At 39.4% G+C, this 19,247-nt stretch overlaps 1 protein-coding gene across 6 annotated transcripts in view; it reads left to right on the top strand.

The window, feature by feature from the left end:
* The first annotated feature begins 373 nt into the window (after window positions 1-373).
* Window positions 374-19,247, top strand: part of LOC122811791 — a 188,738-nt gene continuing 169,864 nt past the window's right edge. For 3 of the 6 annotated variants that reach the window (XM_044083896.1, XM_044083868.1, XM_044083860.1), the window contains exon 1: window positions 374-730. The gene's annotated coding sequence lies outside the window, so the exon portion shown is untranslated. The remainder of the gene's footprint in view (window positions 731-19,247) is intronic. The other 3 variants (XM_044083906.1, XM_044083887.1, XM_044083877.1) reach the window with 1 other exon arrangement.

Below are 19,247 nucleotides of genomic sequence, written 5' to 3'. Positions count from 1 at the left end.
TTTAATCTGGAATTACCACCTGTTTACTTTTGGTATACCATGAGTATTTATATATCCCAGTTTCGACTCTCCAGATTTTTTTGCCTCATATTTTTGGTACGTTCTTCAAAAAATGCTGTTTTTTTTTTCTGACTAATCATGGAGGATTAACCTCACTTAACAATGACATACATTTTCAGTTTCAGACTTCATAGCCTTCAGGAAATGCACGGTAACACAAAAACAATTAACCTGGCAACCCTGCAAGTTTCTAAGAGCAGCGTTTAAAATTGTACCGATTTCGGGTCCCCACCCGCATTATTTTATTTTTAGTTTTGTCCGGATTTCTTGCAGTTAAGGTTTAGAGATGCTGTGCCCCCACCATGAAATATTGCAAATTAAACGCCCTGCAAGATGCGCAAACCCCACTTTAAGCCCGTCTAAAGTTTGCAAAACTTCCTCCATATGACGTCTAATGTGGCGGGTAACCTGTTCATCAACGTGCTGGTGGTGTCAATATTATTTTCAGTAAAACCAGTGGCCAGTAGTGCAAGTGTGTGTGTGATGTAGTGCTGGCATCACAATCGGCATAATTATACAATCTATGACGGCCTAGTTCTAGATCGACCAAAAGTTTGGAGTTAGTTAGAAAAATATTTCTGTCTGCGAGTCGTACAGGAGATTGTTGGCTGTGAAAACACTATTTACTTAGTTGTGAGCTATTTTGACTTTACTTGCGTTGAGCTATAAGGTACGTTTGTTTCATTCTCTGCAAGTGATTGGAGTTACCACCTGTTTCTTGTTATGCACTACAATTCCCATTTGGGCAGTTTTCTTCTGTAAAAACATGTAAAATTGTAAATGACCCGAGATAGTAGGGCAAAAATATGTACGACGTTTCTAGTAATTTAAAAGACTTAAGTTGTATCTTGAAACAGTATTATATTAACATTTGAAACAAATCATTATACAGTACTGAGCCTTTATTTTAGAAAAAAAAAAAAAAACAGGGAAGTCTGCTGCTTTGTACGTATACCTCTCAACCGTACAGATTTCCGCAGCGTCCAGAGTTTTACCTCATGCTTTTGGTCTTTTCCTCCTAAAGCATTACATTTTCTGGCCAGTCACTGAGGATAGAAGTCAGAAAAAAATGACAAACATTTGAGCTTCAGACTTCATACCATTCAGAAAATTCATGCTAATGCAAAACCTGTTGGTCTAGCAACTTCCTATGCTTACAAGAGCAATATTTAAAAACTGTCCCTATTTTTAGGCCTTTGCCCCCCCATTATTTATGTCTTTCGCCAGATTTCTTGCTCTAAGAAGTTGAGAGCTATGCATTGTGCATATGATCTGACCAACAAAATCTTGGGTGCCTAAAACGAACACACTTAGGGTAGTTGAAAAGTGGCAAAAACACCTCTCGACATCTGAGCACTAAAAATCATAGCAATGCCCTTTAAGAGTCATATTAGAAGGCAAGAAAGAGGAGGACTTTCTTATTTTTCTTAATAGAATGTATTTATATACTAAATTCTATATAGTTACTGGTATTAATCTTTGTGTAGGTTAATTTTACGTAATGAAGTATGTATCTCAAAACATGTCTGACTTAAGTGGAACATCATAAATCTAGTAAGAGAAAGACTAAATCTGAGAGCCAAAATCATAGTGCTATGGCTAAATCATAATGGAATGGTAACAATCCAAGTGATGGCCAACTTACTGAGCTAAGACATGCTTATTGCATAGAGATGATTATTTATTATATAAAGTATAATATAGTACAGTAATACATAATATAGTATAATATACATTTTCATGTAAGCATAGGTGGATAGACACATACTGTTCTAGGTAAGGCAGTTGCCAGACCATTAATAGTATAGCTGGAACACCCAACATCAAGAATTTACTTCTGTTTGGAAAATAGGATCAGGGCAGTCTGTGAGCTCCCATCCAGATTTCTAGGTTAGTCTTGAATGAAGCTGGGGTACTACTCTGCTTAACATACAGATCTAGTTTATTCCATGGTAGGGGTATATGCTGTGATACATACCTATTGTGCCACCGTGCCATAGTAATTTATTGATAGAGCCTAAGATCCTTTGTATATGGTGCTTGAGGTTCATAGGTAGGTACAAGGCTGTTGGCCCTAGGGCCTATATAAGCCTAGCCCAAAATGTACCCTGGCTTTCGCCACACAAGAAAATGATTTTCCTGTGCCCCTGTCGAGCAGAGCCACAGAAGGGATCCCTGTGGTGAATTTCCTATTTCCCATCCAGTCATCAAGATTTTTCTTGAAGAGCGCTAATGTGGAGCTCTGTTTGACATAGATAGGTAGTCTGTTCCAGAGTATGGGAAGTCTCTGGGACAGGAATCTATCCTTCCAGCATGTTCTCTTTGTTGTGGTGACAAGGTTTAGGTCCCTACAGCATGTAACTCGGAGGGATTGGGATCTCTTTAAGTAGAGCATGTCCAACAGCTCTGGGTTTGACATAGCTTTGTATGTTAGGCAGAGATCGCCTCTGAGTAGGTGATATGTGACAGAGTAAAGCTGGAGTTTTTTGAGACGGTCTGCGTAGGGCATCTGTTTGAGGCCAGTAATCCTCTTTGTGAGGTATTTCTGTGGCCTTTCCAGTTGTTGTAGATGTCTTGTGAGGTACATACCAAAAGGGGCACTGTACTCTATAATGGGTCTAATGATTGATGAGTAGAGGGGAACAATGACCTCTTTTTTTTCTGGATGAGAAACCTTTTGTGATGAGGTGTGCCATTTAGAAGGATTTCCTGACCACTGTAGTGATGTGATTATCAAAGGAGAGATTACTGTCCACCTGTGTCCCAAGGTCTCTTATCACACTTTCGGTGTTAGGTAGACTACCAAATATGTGGTAGTTCATGGGTACAGAGTTTTTACCAAAGGGGATGACCATACACTTTTTGGCATTGAGCTTGAGGCCATGTCTTTGACACCAGGCATCTGTCTCAGTGAGCCTCTTTTGTAGGATGTCCACATAGTTAGGAGTTTCGATTATGGCTCCTAGTTTGCAGTCATCTGCAAACTTCGTTAGCCAAAGACCTTCTGTGTTAGCCTGTATTTCAGAGAAGTAGATACCAAACAGGAGAGGACCCAGGACTGAACCCTGTGGTACTCCACTTGTCACTGGCCTGAAGTCAGATTTGGAGTCTGCTACTTTCACAGTGTGGGTTCTGTCCGTGAGCCAGTTGGCAACCCATCTTGTGACAATAGGGATTTATACCTAGTTTAGTGAGTTTATCTATAATTCCGGAGTGGGGGATGGTGTCGGAAGCTTTGGCGAGATCTAGATAGGCTGTGTGAACCACCTTGCCCTCATCTATGACTTTGGTGACTGCTTCAAAGAAGTCTATCAGATTTAGGAGACATGATCTGCCTTTTACAAACCCAAACTGGGTGAGGTCCAGAGTTTGGAGATTAACAATGTCTTTGTTTATGAGTTCCATGATAATACATTCCATGGCCATGCAGACCAGGCTCGTCAGGCTAATGGGGCGGTAGTTCCTGGGGTCTGTCGTGGCTCCCCCTTTGTGGAGTGGGATAACCGTCACGGTGCGCCATTCAGTGGGCACAAAGCCTGAGGTGTGGCTATGATTGAACATGGTTCTTAGGTGGGGTGCCAGTTCGTTCTGTAGTTCATGTAGAACGCAGCCTGGGATATTGTCAGGTCCCATGGATGCTGTGTTCTTGGCTTTGGAGAGTGTGTGTTTTTATCTGTGCAGCCGTGATTACAGGTACTTTGCATTCTTCCGGTATAGAGATAGGCCCTCTAGGGAGTGAGAGGGGGGTAAAGTTAGCACTGAACCTATATGCCAGGATGTTGACAATATCAGTTGGTTCTGTATATTTAGTGCTATTTTGCTGTAACTCAGAACAGATGTGAGTGTTGCCATTGAGATTCTTGACATAGCTATAGAATGCGTTGTTGTTGTTTTTAGAGTCAGTGGCAATTTTGTTTTCGTAGCTAGCTTTGGAGGATTTTATGAGGGATCTCAGCTTCTTGCTGAGGCTGACCAGGGAGTTCCTCAAGTCATGGGATTTTACTCTTTTTTGCAACAGTTTCTTTCTTCTGTTGTAGAGTTTGTTTATGGCAGAGGACCACCAGATTGGCTTTCTTTTTTTGGAGGATAGAATCTTGGTTCTGTTAGGGATAGCACGATCCATGCACTCGTGTAAGTGCTTATAAAGTGCATTTGTGTAGGATTCAGCAGTTGTACCTCTATTGTCCATCTGCATGGGTGTCATGAAGTTTGCCACTTCTGTCTTAAAAAGTGTGAAGTTGGCTTTGGAGAAGTTTTTTTATGGTGGTTTCCCTAATGGGGGGTGGGGGCGGTATGTGGATGTCTAGGGTGATTAGCTTGTGGTTGGATCTGACCAATGAGGAATTGACATCTGGTGTGGAACACCGGTCACCCATGTTGGTAATGACCAGGTCTATGATATTGCTGCCCCTGGTGGGGGTGTGAATAAGTTGATCCAAGTCGTTGGAGTTTATGAATTCCAGAAAACATTGAGCAAAAGAGTTGGTACATGAGTAGCTTTCCCAATTAATGGTGGGTTAGTTGAAATCGCCCATTATTAGGTGTTGGGTTGTACCCTAATATTTTCCAGTGTATCAAGAAATGAGGAGTGGGAATCCTGGGGCATGGTGGGGGGTCTGTAGCAAGCTACAATTTGGATTGCGGTCTTGCCCAGAGTTAGTTGCACTTGCATAATCTCGGATGCATTATGCTTTACAACTAGCCTGGAGGTGTGGATATCCTTAATGAATATGGACACGCCTCCACCTTTAGTGCTTCAATCTGGGTTAGGTGGCTGAAAGGAGCGGTATGAATTAGAGCCTGGTAATGCAGGGATGCTCTCTGGAGCTTTGAACCAGGTGTCTGTCACTGCACAGATGTCGATGTTCTCCATTTTGAGAAGTGTCTCGAGTGAGTGCATTTTAAGGTTTAGACTTCTAGCGTTGAGTAGCATTACCCTCAGATTTTGCTTGCTTGTACCTGTTATGGCGGTGAATTTGACATTTGAACCTTGCTTAAAAAAGGCACTATAGGGGTGGCAAGAGCCTTAGCCAGTATCCGGAATCCCAAAGGTGACAGGTGCACGCCATCTCTGGCAAAGCATCATCGTCTGTCAATCATGTCATCCCAGGCAGACAAACACTGGATCCCCTTAGAATGACACCATAAGGTTAGCCAATTGTTGAAGTCAATCATTTTGTCCTTGTACAGTGGTATCATTCTGGGTGATGGCAGGATGCTACTCAGGGCTAGGGTCGTACCTGCCTGGGCTTACAAGATCGGAGAGCTCCTCCATGTCTCTTTTCATGTAGTCCAGGGAGGTACGTCTCGGGTCATTCACACCAACATGGACAATGACAGAGTCATATTTGTACTTGTTGTGGAGTGACCCGAGTGCGTGCGTTATGTGGCGGATCTCAGGCAGCTGACAGTAACTTTCTCCTTGTTTAACCTGGTGAGTGGAACATCATTGTGCCTGACTATAGAGTCACCTATGACTAGAGTGTTTGGTACGTTGTTAAGCCTTATGGGCTGTGGTTGAGTGGCACACTGAGTTTGTGGGCTATGTGTCATTTGGGTTGTGTTGGGGGGGTGGAGTATGTACCTCACAAGATCTCTACAACAACTGGAGAGGCCACAGAAATACCTCACAAAGAGGATTACTGGCCTCAAACAGATGCCCTACGCAGGCCATCTCAAAAAACTCCAGCTTTACTTCGTCGCATATCGCCTACTCAGGGGCGATCTCTGCCTAACATACAAAGTTATGTCAAACCCAGAGCTGTTGGACATGCTCCACTTAAAGAAATCCCAATCCCTCCGAGCTACATGCTGTAGGGACCTAAACCTTGTCATCACAATAAACAGAACATGCTGAAGGGATAAATTCCTGTCCCAGAGACTTCTCATACTCTGGAACAGACTACCTATCTATGTCAAACAGAGCTCCTCATTAGCACTCTTCAAGAAAAACTTTGATGATTGGATGGGAAATAGGAAATTCACCCCGGGGATCACTTCTGTGGCTCTGCTTGACAGGGGCACAGGAAAATTATTTTCTTGGGTGGCGAAAGCCAGGTTACTTTTTTGGCTAGGCTTAGAAGTGCAATTTTCACAGAATCCTGGCTAAAGCAACAGTATGGAAGTTGCTCTTTGGTCAAGCATATCCCTGGTACAACACCTGAACTGGTTTATAGGGATAAAATCTGAGCAACTTTAACTGCACGCAGCAACACAGCAATGAAAGGTCACTTGGAAAGAAGCACGGTAACAATAACTGATGGTCTCTGGTTCAAAGTATCATGAACACGTATTACTAGGCTGCTTTTTTGCCTGGTCTGGTTACATCAGAGAAGGCACCATTAGTTCACATGATTCCCCACCATGGTCCGTTTACCATGCTTTCACTTTGGAAAATTCATCCTGGATCAGGGAGTCCTCCTTTCATGTCATATCAGCTCTGGGGGTGGGGGCCTGGGTCTTAATGAATGTATCTGACTAAGTGAACTTGTTGGGAAATGTTGAGTGGCACTTTGTTCACCTTAGGTCGTAGAAAAACAAATTAAAAGAGAAAAATTACAGCTGTAACATTATCAATAAACAGTCAAGTGGGCATTCACCACATCATGGTGAATATGCTTACATACAGAAATGTGCAAACTTCACATCAAGTAGAACAAATATGTCAGGGTGATTAAGAGACAAGGGGAGACATCTGTCCTCTAACTACAGACATGATAACTGCTTTACAAAGAGAATTACAAACTCAAGTTCCATGGCATACAACAGTATTCCCAGTTGGCTGTCTTTCAGACTATACCCCCATTAATCGTATGAAATAAAATGTTAGCATACGGACTTGTCCTCAGTTCTCAAAGCCAGGGGAGGCAGCAGAGCAAGACAATTTTCGACCAGTCAACCTAACCAGTATTCTATGTAAAATTATGGTGAGAGTCATAATGGAGTTGATCCAAAATGCCACAGGGGACCTATTTCTGTAAAATCTCGAATAGTATGGTTTTATTAAAGATACATACTGCCTTCTGAACCTTGCAGCATTCTTTGAAGAGGTAATAGTATCACTTATTTATTTATTTTACATTTGTTTACTGTGGAGGTCCGACTGGACAGAGCTGTCCTTTTTCAGCGAAGGTCTGGGGAGAAAAGCTCCAGAACAATTGCTAACATATAAGACATTTACATGAGCATTGTGGTTTACACATTCACTTTAAAAATATAGCAGATACTAATATATGATTGCATAAGATATTTACATAAGCATAGAGATTTAGACATAGAATTAAAAGTATAGCAGGTAGTAACATATGATGGTTGTTCATACAGTATGTTTAGTAGAGATAATCTTGAAGATGTACTGAAGATAAGACAAGAAAGGAAAACTAAAAAAGGAAGAGAATATAGAAAAGTTCATATGAGGTGCACTGACATTTTAAGGGCAAGCTTTTCAGCTTAGTCTATGGGATAGTTAGTGGGTATAGATGGGACAGTGGGAAGTAGGCGGCAGTGAGTTGGTAAGTAACATGTGATAATATATAGTGCATCTGTGGGAGTTTTAAAGAGATTGGATAGTGGGTAGGGGAAAGGAGTTGGAATATGTCACCCAGGTGCTAGGGAGTTACAAGTAACGTGTGATAATATATAGTGCATCTGTGGGAGTTTTAAAGAGGAGGTTGGATAGTGGGTAGGGGAAAGGAGTTAGAACATGTCACCCATGCGTGGCAGTTGCATGTCTGTGAGTTTAGGTGGGAAATAAGCTGTTTTTTGAAGATGGTCTTGTTAGGTTGTAACCTGATTTGTAGGGGTAGGGAGTTCCAAGTCTTGGCAATGTTGCTAGAATACAGGGAGTCACCAGAGCTGTAATGCCCTTTGGAGAGTGCGATTAGAGCCTTGTTAGTTGATCTACGTTATGTATCCATGAAACTTATGTAGGGCTGATGGTGTGTAGTGCTTATCTTGCTTTTGTTAACAGATTTGGCACTATACCACATAAGGAAATAATTCATAGGCATTCGATATCAATTCATATGCAGTTCAGCTGTTAAAAACACTGGTTACAGAAAAAATCAAGGAAAGGGTTACTTGTCAGTTCCAACAGAGATTACCAGTGGCTCCACCCAGGACCACCTCCACTTCCTTTAGGCTGGTCTTCTCAGACGCAAAAGTGGGAAATGAGTTATGGGTTACCAAATATTCTGATGAATGCAAACTATGTAACTTAATTATTTCAATAAAAGGTGTTGAAAGTCCCCAAGATGATTTACAACAAATAAAAAAACTGTTTTTGAAGTCCATATCAATAAATATAGCATCATGAGACTTGGAAATTATTACAGAATAAAGAACCAAATCAAAAACAATGACACCATCATTACAGATTTCAGGACGACGACAGACAAAAAAAATTACATTTGAGAAACACAAAATGAAAAGTCATGTACTGATTACCAAAATATAAATAAACTATATTATACATATTCAGAAATCTAGCACTTTACCCAAAAATGTCTTCTAATGTTCATATCTGTAAGCCATAATGCAACCTTATAAACAGGAAATCAATCAACTTGAACCAGTACAAACTACAAAATGAAATTACTATGTCTAATTAGTGCATCCTAGTTAACAGTGCCTAAAAGATGGCTAAGAAAAAAAAAACAGTTGCAAGGGCTCAAACTGCTCAGCAAACGTTATACTCTTGCAGATCCAGTGGTATCTTTCAACTTTAAAGGTTGACCAGTGTGTAGCAACACCAGTTACATAAAACAGATTTTATAATCCATCTGATTTTAAAGGGCATGTCTAGACACTCCAGTGCAATTATTGTGCTACTTTATAAACAAGACTGCATTTGGTAACCTTCAAACAAGTGACCTGAAAGAACTTGAACAGTTACAATGATTCCTTACCAGAAATATTATCAGGTTGGAAAACTTGAACTACTCAGGAAGACGTCAGACTTCTTACAAGAAAATTGGAAGTGATCTCTGCCTTGTCTATAAGGCAATGTCTAATCCATTTTTTTTAAATGTCTATGCCTAGACTGCACTACTGTTGGAGTTAACACTAGATCAGGAAACTTAACACTAAAAATAAACATCAGTAATATGAAAATGTGACGTACATTACGCAGTGCCCTTCAAGGTTATGGAGCAAGAATGTATACATTTAACCCCCCCCCCCAAAAAAAAAAAAAAAAAATATATATATATATATATATATATATATATATATATGTATGTGTGTGTATTTATTTATACATACAAGTATATTATATGACAAGTAGTAAACGTCACCATGAGGTTGCACCAGTCAAGGTGTCTCAAAGACCTGTAGGTTATATGCTTGACAATTGATCATGTGAACTCATGAACATATGTACAGCACAATATGACATGCCATCATAAGGCTTTCATCACATCATGAGCATCAGTGACAGAATTCCTCCAGCCCCTATGAAATGGTGATGCAGCCCCATGTCTGTCATGAGGAAAGAGAATGGTCCTTCAGATATTCAGGCCTTTTTTAACTAGTTGGCTGTCCAGTGACCCACCTCCATCACTGAACCCGAGTTACCTTTGTTGCAGTCCAACACCATCTGTGTACGTCAGTGGGCTTGTGTCATTAGGCTTTGTGAAAGAGTGAAATAAGCACATAACTCAGTGACTTTGTGAAATATCACTATTAGTAGTCTGTATACAGGCCATGACTTTGGATGGTTTGTACAAATGTGATATGGATGTTGGAGTTTTGGCCTGTTTTTCTAATAGTGGTTCCATGCCGAAGAAAGGTAGAAGACCCCATGGAAGTTATCAAACAAAATTTGGAGGTACTTTTTGTTGTGTAATAAGTTGTATTAGTAAAGTATGTCACTGTAGTCCTGTGTACAGTACAGAAAAAAAATGAAACAGATTTAAAAAAAACATATAGTTATATACATATGACAGAAGCTTCAATAGTAGGAACAACACAACTAAATAAAGGAATTTACAGTTGGACTAAAATATGCTGCCAATAAACGTAAACTCGTGTGAAGTGCATAAAGAGACCATTCTGGATACATTTTGGGTGCTGAGAAGAACACTTTTGGCTAACATCAAAGGTTGAAACAATACTAATTTTGTGAATTCTAATCATTCCCTGACTTACTTATTTTTTTTCCCTTTTATTTATTCCCCAGTTTGATAATGCTGATTTGCCTGTCATCTTCCTTAAACTAAATACCCACAAAACCATCTACATCATTACCGTATACATTCCCCCAGGAAATAAGATCCCCACTGTTGAATATATACCCTTCTAGATAATCAGCAATATCCCCCAAGAGACTATAATCTTGTAAGACTTTAACATAGACTGGAACTCAACAGTCACGGATATGTCTTAGCACCCCATAAAACTATATGGCTTTGCCCAAATGATCACTACTCCTACAAGACATAGTAAAAATAATACTAGGACCAGCACTTCAGAGTACATACTAACACCTGTTCCCACTAAAATGACATTTGGGGGAATGCATTCTGACACCATTAATGATCAGCTCCCAACTTACGTCAACAGGAACCCGTTATCTGCTGCAAAATAACACCACTTAGTGACCTTAAAATCATTTAACTTAATGACAAACACTACAGTTAAACCAAACATTTCTTAACAATCTAGACAAAATGGTGTCTGTAGTAAGAAAATAGGTGAAAGTGAATCCCTACCCCATGACTTAAACATTCAACCAAAGGACTGATGCAGTATAGGGTTAAAACCTGGTGAACATGGTTAAAATACAACATAGCAGAATCTCCATACCTTCAAACAGCTCTGAAATCTCACTGAAAAAGTAACTGAAAATAAGAAAACATTACTTCCTTATGCTACAAAATACATGCCCATACAACTCAAAACTGTGGAAATAAATGAATAAACTGCTTCAACTAGGTAGGATCAAACAGCCAACTCCTTCCACCCTGAAACTATTGCCACCAGCTTTAATGTTTACTTCATCCAAACGCAACCAGTCTCAATAATAACAGTAATACCTGTCTGACCAGTAACATGTATCCTGTTCCCTCCAATGCCAATTTTACCCTAAAACCATAATAACAGTAATACCTGTCTGACCAGTAAGATGTATCCTGTTCCCTCCAATGCCAATTTTACCCTAAAACCAACCCACACAGAAACAATCTAAATATGCACCAAAACTTAAAACCCACATATCTGGCTGCAGAACAACCTTCTAGCAGAGTACTTTAAAATTTCTGCCGAAGCCGTAGCTTACCCAGTTTTTAATCTACTCAGTGGGTCAATCCATTAACAATAAATTTCATCCATTTGGAAAAGATCCTACATTTTACCACTACATAAAGGGGACACCTCTGAAGAACCATTTAGCTATCCCCAACTGCCATCCTTATGTCTCTCTTAGGTTAATAAATAAGTGCGAGCTAGCTGCCCTAGCAGGCCATTTTGTCAGAGTGATGGGATATTGGCTTGTAGATGAAGAGGACATAATTTATTTCAGCTCTTACAATGCTCCCTGCAGTGCAAACCTGGGTTGCAAGCACCTGATAGCATAGGTCCTATATCCGAATGACACCTCCAGGTGCATCTGCAGTTAACTTTTATACTGATGCCTCTAGACATCAAATATTGCTTGTTCATATTTGCATCAATAATTCCAAAACCATGTTATGTACAAGGTTTTAAAATATTTCATCTTAAGGCTTACACAGTGGCAAACTCAGCTGCATTAATATTTGACCTCTGTCTAGTGCAGGTAAATTGGTATTAACTGTTGCGTTTATGATATTGATTTATATAGATATAATTTTCACATTTATCTAAATATTTCAACAACCAAGTAACACATACACAACTTCCTAGCTTCATATGAAAGCTCTCAGCTAGATGAACAAAATGCTGCTGATAGTATGTTTGTAACTCGAGTGGTTGCTTAGATATTGTAAGTTGTTTACAAAATATTACAAATGTAATAGTTACTGTGTTTACTGTGGCTTATAAAATTCGGTTTAAGACCTAAAACCTAAAGAATACTACCACTATAAAAATAATTTGTGCAGAAGAGTTTGCCATTTATACTTCTTTCATAACACCTATGGTTCCAGAAATATGAACATTCATTTGACATTACTTATTTATTTTTACATTTGTTAACAGGGTTAGTCCGACTGGGCCCAGAGAGCCCTTTTTCAGTCGAGACCCGAGGAGAAAAGTTCCAGGAAAGTAATTAAAAAATAAGAAAAACCTAAACAATTCAAGTTGTAAGATACTTAATAGTACAAACAGAGAGAAATAGACAGTACAAATATATACAAGGTAAAAGTACAGTATTTTGAGAATGCAGTAGCGATATGTTTGAGAAATTTGGTTAACATTAAGTTATTTACAAGGAATGTAGCAATGCCTAGAATAAAAACAATTCAGAATAACATTATGGCATAGTACAACAAATATGCATTTAATAGCATAGGTACTACTTCAGAGAGAGAGAGAGTAATATATGTAGACAGTTTAGGTAGAGGACATAATTTGATTCTGTCACAAGGCTAAGGCTCTGCCCATTGGAAGTTACAATGCAAACTTCCTGAGCTCCATTGGAGTGAATGAGTTAAATTGTCATTGCTTTTAATTAAAGCTCCTGTTTCTGTGGAGCAGTTTTGCCATTGTTGTTGTATTTTCTCCCATAGTATTTATTAATATCTTTTTTAGTGTATACAGGGGCACCACCGCCTCAACGAGAAGATTCTTCTGTCTTCTCTTGTCTCATACAAAAGAGGAAAATAATTTAGTTATGTGATAAATCTACAGTGAAAGAAAATGACAATATTTTAATGGTTAAATATTACTGCAGTATATTTCAAGCAATAGAAATATGCAGTTCATCCAAATGATTGCGTCAAGGTAACATATATGTTTGGAGTAGCTGTGTTAATGTAAGCATGTAATATTTTAAGATATTTTGTACCAGATTTCCGTAGTTCCGAATATTTCAGTAGTATAACATTATTACAAATATTCTGGTAATATTCATTTACTGATGCTAATACATAACAACATATATTGTAATGCATAACATTGACACATGGATCACAGAACCCCAACTGTTGCTAAATGTGAAACAGTTTCTTTTATTTAGCAAATAATCTACACATAATAATGCTTATTATAAAATCACATCTAATCAAAGCATTACAGCAAAACACATATCTTACACTAAACTTTTAGGGGTCATCATAGATCATAACCTGCAGTTTGACCATCATATTGACTATATCTAAACCAAAACATGTGAGAAACATACTTAACATAAGAAATTGTGTTAGCCACAGGCCCTTCCAAGCTTGTCATGTGTTTAACATGATGTACATACAAGCAAACCACTCAGATAAAGCTATTCAGCATCTAACATTAAAATAAATGAATTGATCAGAATTCCAAAACACTTTAAACAAATTACTCTCATCTCAAAATAATATTCAGTATCCTAAGTAAACCAAACAAATGCCCTACAATCAAAAGACAAATTAAGAGTGCACTTAATTAAATAAAATAGTCATCACAGGGACTCGCTCTAAGCAAACTGCATGACTTTGTCCCACATGATATACAGTCAGATTCTGCCACAAAATTATTTTATAATAAAGTAAAAAAAAAATCAAACATCTTCCTGGAAAGTACAGTTGCATAAGTAAACTTACCATAATAGTGCATGTTTGAAGGATCACTGCTGCTGTAGCCTTAGGATATAATGGCCGGACAGCTTCAAAAGCTTCTGGGCTTTGTATGCACTCAAACCATTAATCAACTGAAGCATAGCTGACTAAAAAGACCAATTTGGACACCGAGACATTCAGACCATTAATGCCAACAAGGACAGGGAGGCAGAGCCCTGAAAGGACAATGCTAGAAACAACAAAAAATAAGAATTTACACCCTAGCATAAACAACACACCAAAAAACACGGGATGGAGGGAGAGGCTACTGCAGCAGTGATCATTCAAACATCTATTGTTATGTTAAGTTTACTTACACGACTGTACTATGTTCATCACATTGACCACTGCTGCAGTAGCCTTAGCTATGCAGGTAGATTACCCAAACTTAAAACATTTAGGAGGTGGAATGAAAAGACTCCAGGAGCCCCTGGACTATGTTCTTAGCAAAGCCTGATCCAGACCTAGAGAAGGAATCAAACTTAGTGCTTTGTGTGAAAGTACCTACAGAGGACCAAGTTGCTTAGAATCCAGCTGTTTGCAAAAGCCATAGATGAAGCCAAGGCCCTGGTAGAGTGGGCCTTGACTCTGCCTGGAATAATTTTGTTGTGGTGAGTATAACAAAAGATGAACCTTAGACAACCATTTAGAAATAGTCTGCGTTGACACAAGTTGTCCCTTTTCCTTACCTTTGCATGAAATAAACATCGAAGATCTGAAAGATTTAGTTCTGTCAAGATGGTACCCAAGTTGTGTGCGGACATCCAAAGTATGGAGTTTACCCTCTCCCTCACTTTTAGGTTCAGAAAAGAAAACAGAGATGGATAATTTGGCTTAAAGTAAACTCAAATACCACTTTAGGGATAAAAGAAGGATTCGTTCTCAAAAGAAACCCTGAAAGTATATATTGCTTAATTTAGTAGAGAACTGCTTTATATGTTATTTACATTTTATTTTTGTATGTTGCCATAAGAAAAGATTTTATGTTATCAGGTGCTGAAGCAGGAAATAACCATTACCTGACATTTTTGTTATTGACTATTGCTAAACCAAGTCCAATCTGACTGGTCACACAGTATGTGCTGCCGTAAACTAATGCTCTCTTCCATTTTTCTTCTATTTTTCTTTCAGTAATCCAAACCACCCATCATTTTCTTCTATTTTTCTTTCAGTAATCCAAACCACTCATCAGGTCAAGCAGTTCTCTGCCCCCCCCCCCAATATCAAGCAGCGGAAATTTCAAACTTCTCTCTTGCGCATTGGGCACCCACAAACACTTGTCCTGCAACTAAAGAGGCTGAACACTAATGTAGGTGTTTAACTTCCAAGTGTCTAGACAGAAAAATACCTTACCTGCACTAACTTAAACAAATGTTAGTGAGTGTATTAGTACATTCTGCTGTATAGTTCCTTAATCAAACCACTATACTGATGAGTACATCACCAGGAAGAAACAGCTGCATAATACTCTCCAGGTAGTGCCCCCAAACTAAAGTCTATTTACTTTTGAGAAATACTCAAATCTATAAAATAGCATTTCATTACCTCTCCTGTTTCATTTGTAACTAACCCCAGATTTAATTTTATATCCTTTTAAGAATGTCAGAAAATTATACTGTGTGCTCATAACAACATAGTTTATAGCTTAGTGTAAATATACCGTTTATAATACAGTTTAAAATATAACCATTTAAGCCAATACTACATACTTACCAAAGTCTAAAGAAACACTTTTAGTCAGTGTTAGCCCCGCTCTGCTGGCCCTCGCTGCGCTTGGGCTTGCTCTTCTCCCCTCCCTGCCCTCAATTTCCACCCACCCCCACTACTTCTACCTTTATTCTAAACCCTAATCACCTGACTAGTAGTCCAACCCCTAACAACTAGCCCAACCCGCTCATCCTACTTCCCCCACCCTCTAATCCAATTACATCCCACACTGATCCCACTACCAACAGCACATTCCCAGACAACACACCTCCACCCTCACACACAACCAACCAGGAATCCTAGTTGTACTACTCACTCAAAGTAGTATCAGGTTACCCACACTCGCATCCCTAGCACTAGCTCTACTATCCCTAACCTTCCTAGCTTCGTTACAAACAGACCTACCACTGCACAACTGCTCCTATCACACTACCCACACTAGCCCACCCTCTCAAACCCACTCACACTTCTACATCTGCCCCATAATCATAAATTTTACAACTACATATTACTAACAAAAATGACATCTCACCGCACTAAGAAAAACACACCTAGACCAAGCTTACAAACGATTAATATTAAAAAGCACATACTGACACTCCTACAAACTATGCTAACCTCTGGTGACATTCACCCAAATCCAGGTCCCCTCTCAGCCAGACAACATCTGACCTGCTGATCCTAAATCTCAACATAAGAAGTATTACCAACAAGCTAACAGACCTACATGCATTCATAGCCCACTACAACCATGATGTACTCACCATTACAGAGACCTGGCTGAAACCCAGTATCCAAGATGAAGACTTTCTTCCCCCAGGGTATAATACACTTAGATCTGATAGAACAAACAGGAAAGGAGGAGGAGTAGCCATTCTCTTTTTAAAAACACCCTTAACCTCCAGCTCCTGTACACCACACCACCCACTTTTCAAAATGCTGAAGTCCTATTTTCTGTCCTATCCATAAAAAACCCCAAGAAGATCAATATAATATGCTGCTACATACCTCCAGGCAACAACTCACTCATAATAGAAGACATCCTACACTGGACAAAGGACAATCTACCTCAGGAAACAATCCTACTAGGAGACCTTAACACCGACTGGGCAGCCTGTAACTCCAGCAGCCGATCTACACATATCAATCTATATGGGTTCTCTCAACTAATTGAAGAACCAACTAGAATAGATAAGAAAACAAATAAAGAATCCATACTGGACTGGACACTAACCAACTATCCCAAAGAAAACTATACAGTAGGCTGTCTCCCAGATGACCTAAGTGATCATCTCCCCACCTTCCTACTCCACAAACACTCCAATCACCCCAAACCAGTAGTCTACAAACTCGTATGAGATTACCTTAACCTTACCCCACAATACCCAAGTACTGTCCTAAGCCACTGCAATTGGAACCACTATGGACACTTGGGTTAGACCAGGCAGTAGACTACTTCAATACTACCTTCTCTAACATCCTTAACAGTCTAGCTCCCAGCAGAAAAATCAGAGTTAAAGCCAACTACACACCTTGGCTAAGTAGGGACACCAGAGCCTTACTAAAAGCCAGAGATAAAGCCTGGAAAATCTGGAAAACTGACAAAACCCCTAGCTACAGGCAATACTGTCAACAGCTTAGAAACAAGGCCAAGGCTGAATCCAAAATAAACAAACAAAACTATTTTCTTAGGGCCTAAAGGAAATATTCAAATAACCCAAAAAAATTCTGGCATGCCATTAACTCCCTACTAAAGCCAGGCAAAACCACTATTCCAGCACCCAGCTCTATTAACAATACCCTAGACATAGCTTCTCAATTTAATAACCATTTTACTAAATCCATCTTAGCCCTGTCCAGTCAAATAACCAAAAACAGTCTACCTCAATCACAACCCAACGTATCCCACATCCCCCTCTCTTTCAACCTATCACCAGTGCCCACCTCAACTATCAAAAAACTCCTCCTAAAATTAAAGCCAACCACATTGGCAGCTGATAACATACCTAAAATGGCTATTGACTCCCTATCATATCCTGTCTCCATACTAGAATCCTACATACCCAAGCTCTGGAAAGTATCTCACATCTTTCCTCTCTATATAAAGGAGGTAACTCCTATGAATTCTCCAACTACTTACCTATTGCCATCCTTTGCCCCCTATCCAAAATTCTTGAGAAATGCATCCAGTTGCAAGTGATGACATTTCTTAACACACACAATCTACTATCTACCACACAACATGGCTTCCGTCCACATCACAGCACTGCCACAACCCTTCTGTCCTTCACTAATCATATAAACCTTCATAGGAATGATAACAAATATGTATCGGCCATTTTCCTAGACCTCTCAAAAGCATTTGATATGGTCTCCCACTCCATTCTACTAGACTAACTAACATCATTATCCTTCAACTCCTCTACTATAGCCTGGTTCAGAAGCTACTTGTCTGACAGGCAACAATCAGTCCAGTGGAAAGGAACTCTGTCTACACAACTTCCGACCACCATAGGAGTCCCACAGGGCTCTATACTGGGCCCACTATTGTTCTCTATTTTCACAAATAACTTCAAATGCTCTACACAACATGCCACACTCATACAGTATGCAGATGATTCAACCCTGATCTGCTCCACCTAATCTCCCACCACCCTACATACACTCACTCAAGATATCTTCAACTCAGTAGAAAAATGGAGATCAGGTATCCAACTAATTCTAAATCCCAAAAAGATAAAACTGCTACTATTTACCCCTAATAGATCATCTCCCCATCTCCTTTACCATAACATCAAAGGATGGCACCACCATCTCCCCTTCTAACCACACCAAACTTCTGAGCATTGAAATAGACAATAATCTCCACTTTGATATTCACATCTCATATACCATAAAACTAGTACGCAAAACGCTAGGCTCCCTATAAAGGCATAAGTCCTTTCTCTCACAAAAAGCAAGAGTCACTCTTGCACAAATCCACCTCCTCTCAACTCTATTATATGCAGCACCAATCTTTACCCAAATCAGACAATGTGACCTAGACAAACTAGAATCATGCTACAATAAAATAGCCATGTTTGCTACTAACTCAACCTATAGAACCCATCACTGTACTGCACTAAAAGAACTAAAATGGCTTGAGCTACCACAGCTACTTAACTATCACCAGCTGGGCACAGCCTACAATGTTCTCAAATATCCTGAAAAAACTCCCTCATTATCCAACCTAGTTACTGTCTATACTGCAAACCGGTACCTAAGATCTAGTGAAAAATCTCTCCTCTCCATCTCCAAGGCTAACAATAATGCAGGGAAAATGCTGTACTCTCACACCGTTGCCAGAAATTGGAACTCTTCCCCTGTCTGTGTCCACTGCCCCCTCCGCATCCATATTCAAAAACTCCCTCAAATCGCATCTTCTTAGTACCTGGTTATGCCCTTGTATCACATAACCCTACCCACACTGCTATTAACTCCCCAAACTCCTCTCTAATCACTTGCTGGATCTCTGATCCTCTGTAGGCTTGGTCCTCTGAAATGGTACTTTTAACTGTAGAATCTTACTTGATATATTTTCTTCTGTTACCAATGTATAACTGACCTTGTCTTTTTACCTTTGTTCTATATCTTCTTTTACCTGGAGTGTTTTATTAATTTCTTGTTATATTACTATGCTCAGCATACATGATGTAACTTGTTTTGTGTATTATGCTGGATGTACTGTATTTGTATAACCTGATGCCGGAG

This window comes from Protopterus annectens, chromosome 1.part1 (assembly GCF_019279795.1).
Source record: "Protopterus annectens isolate FY-2018-M chromosome 1.part1, PAN1.0, whole genome shotgun sequence".
Lineage (NCBI taxonomy): Eukaryota > Metazoa > Chordata > Ceratodontiformes > Protopteridae > Protopterus > Protopterus annectens.
Note: the sequence above shows the minus strand (reverse complement) of the source record. Positions and strands in the feature narration are given on the sequence as shown.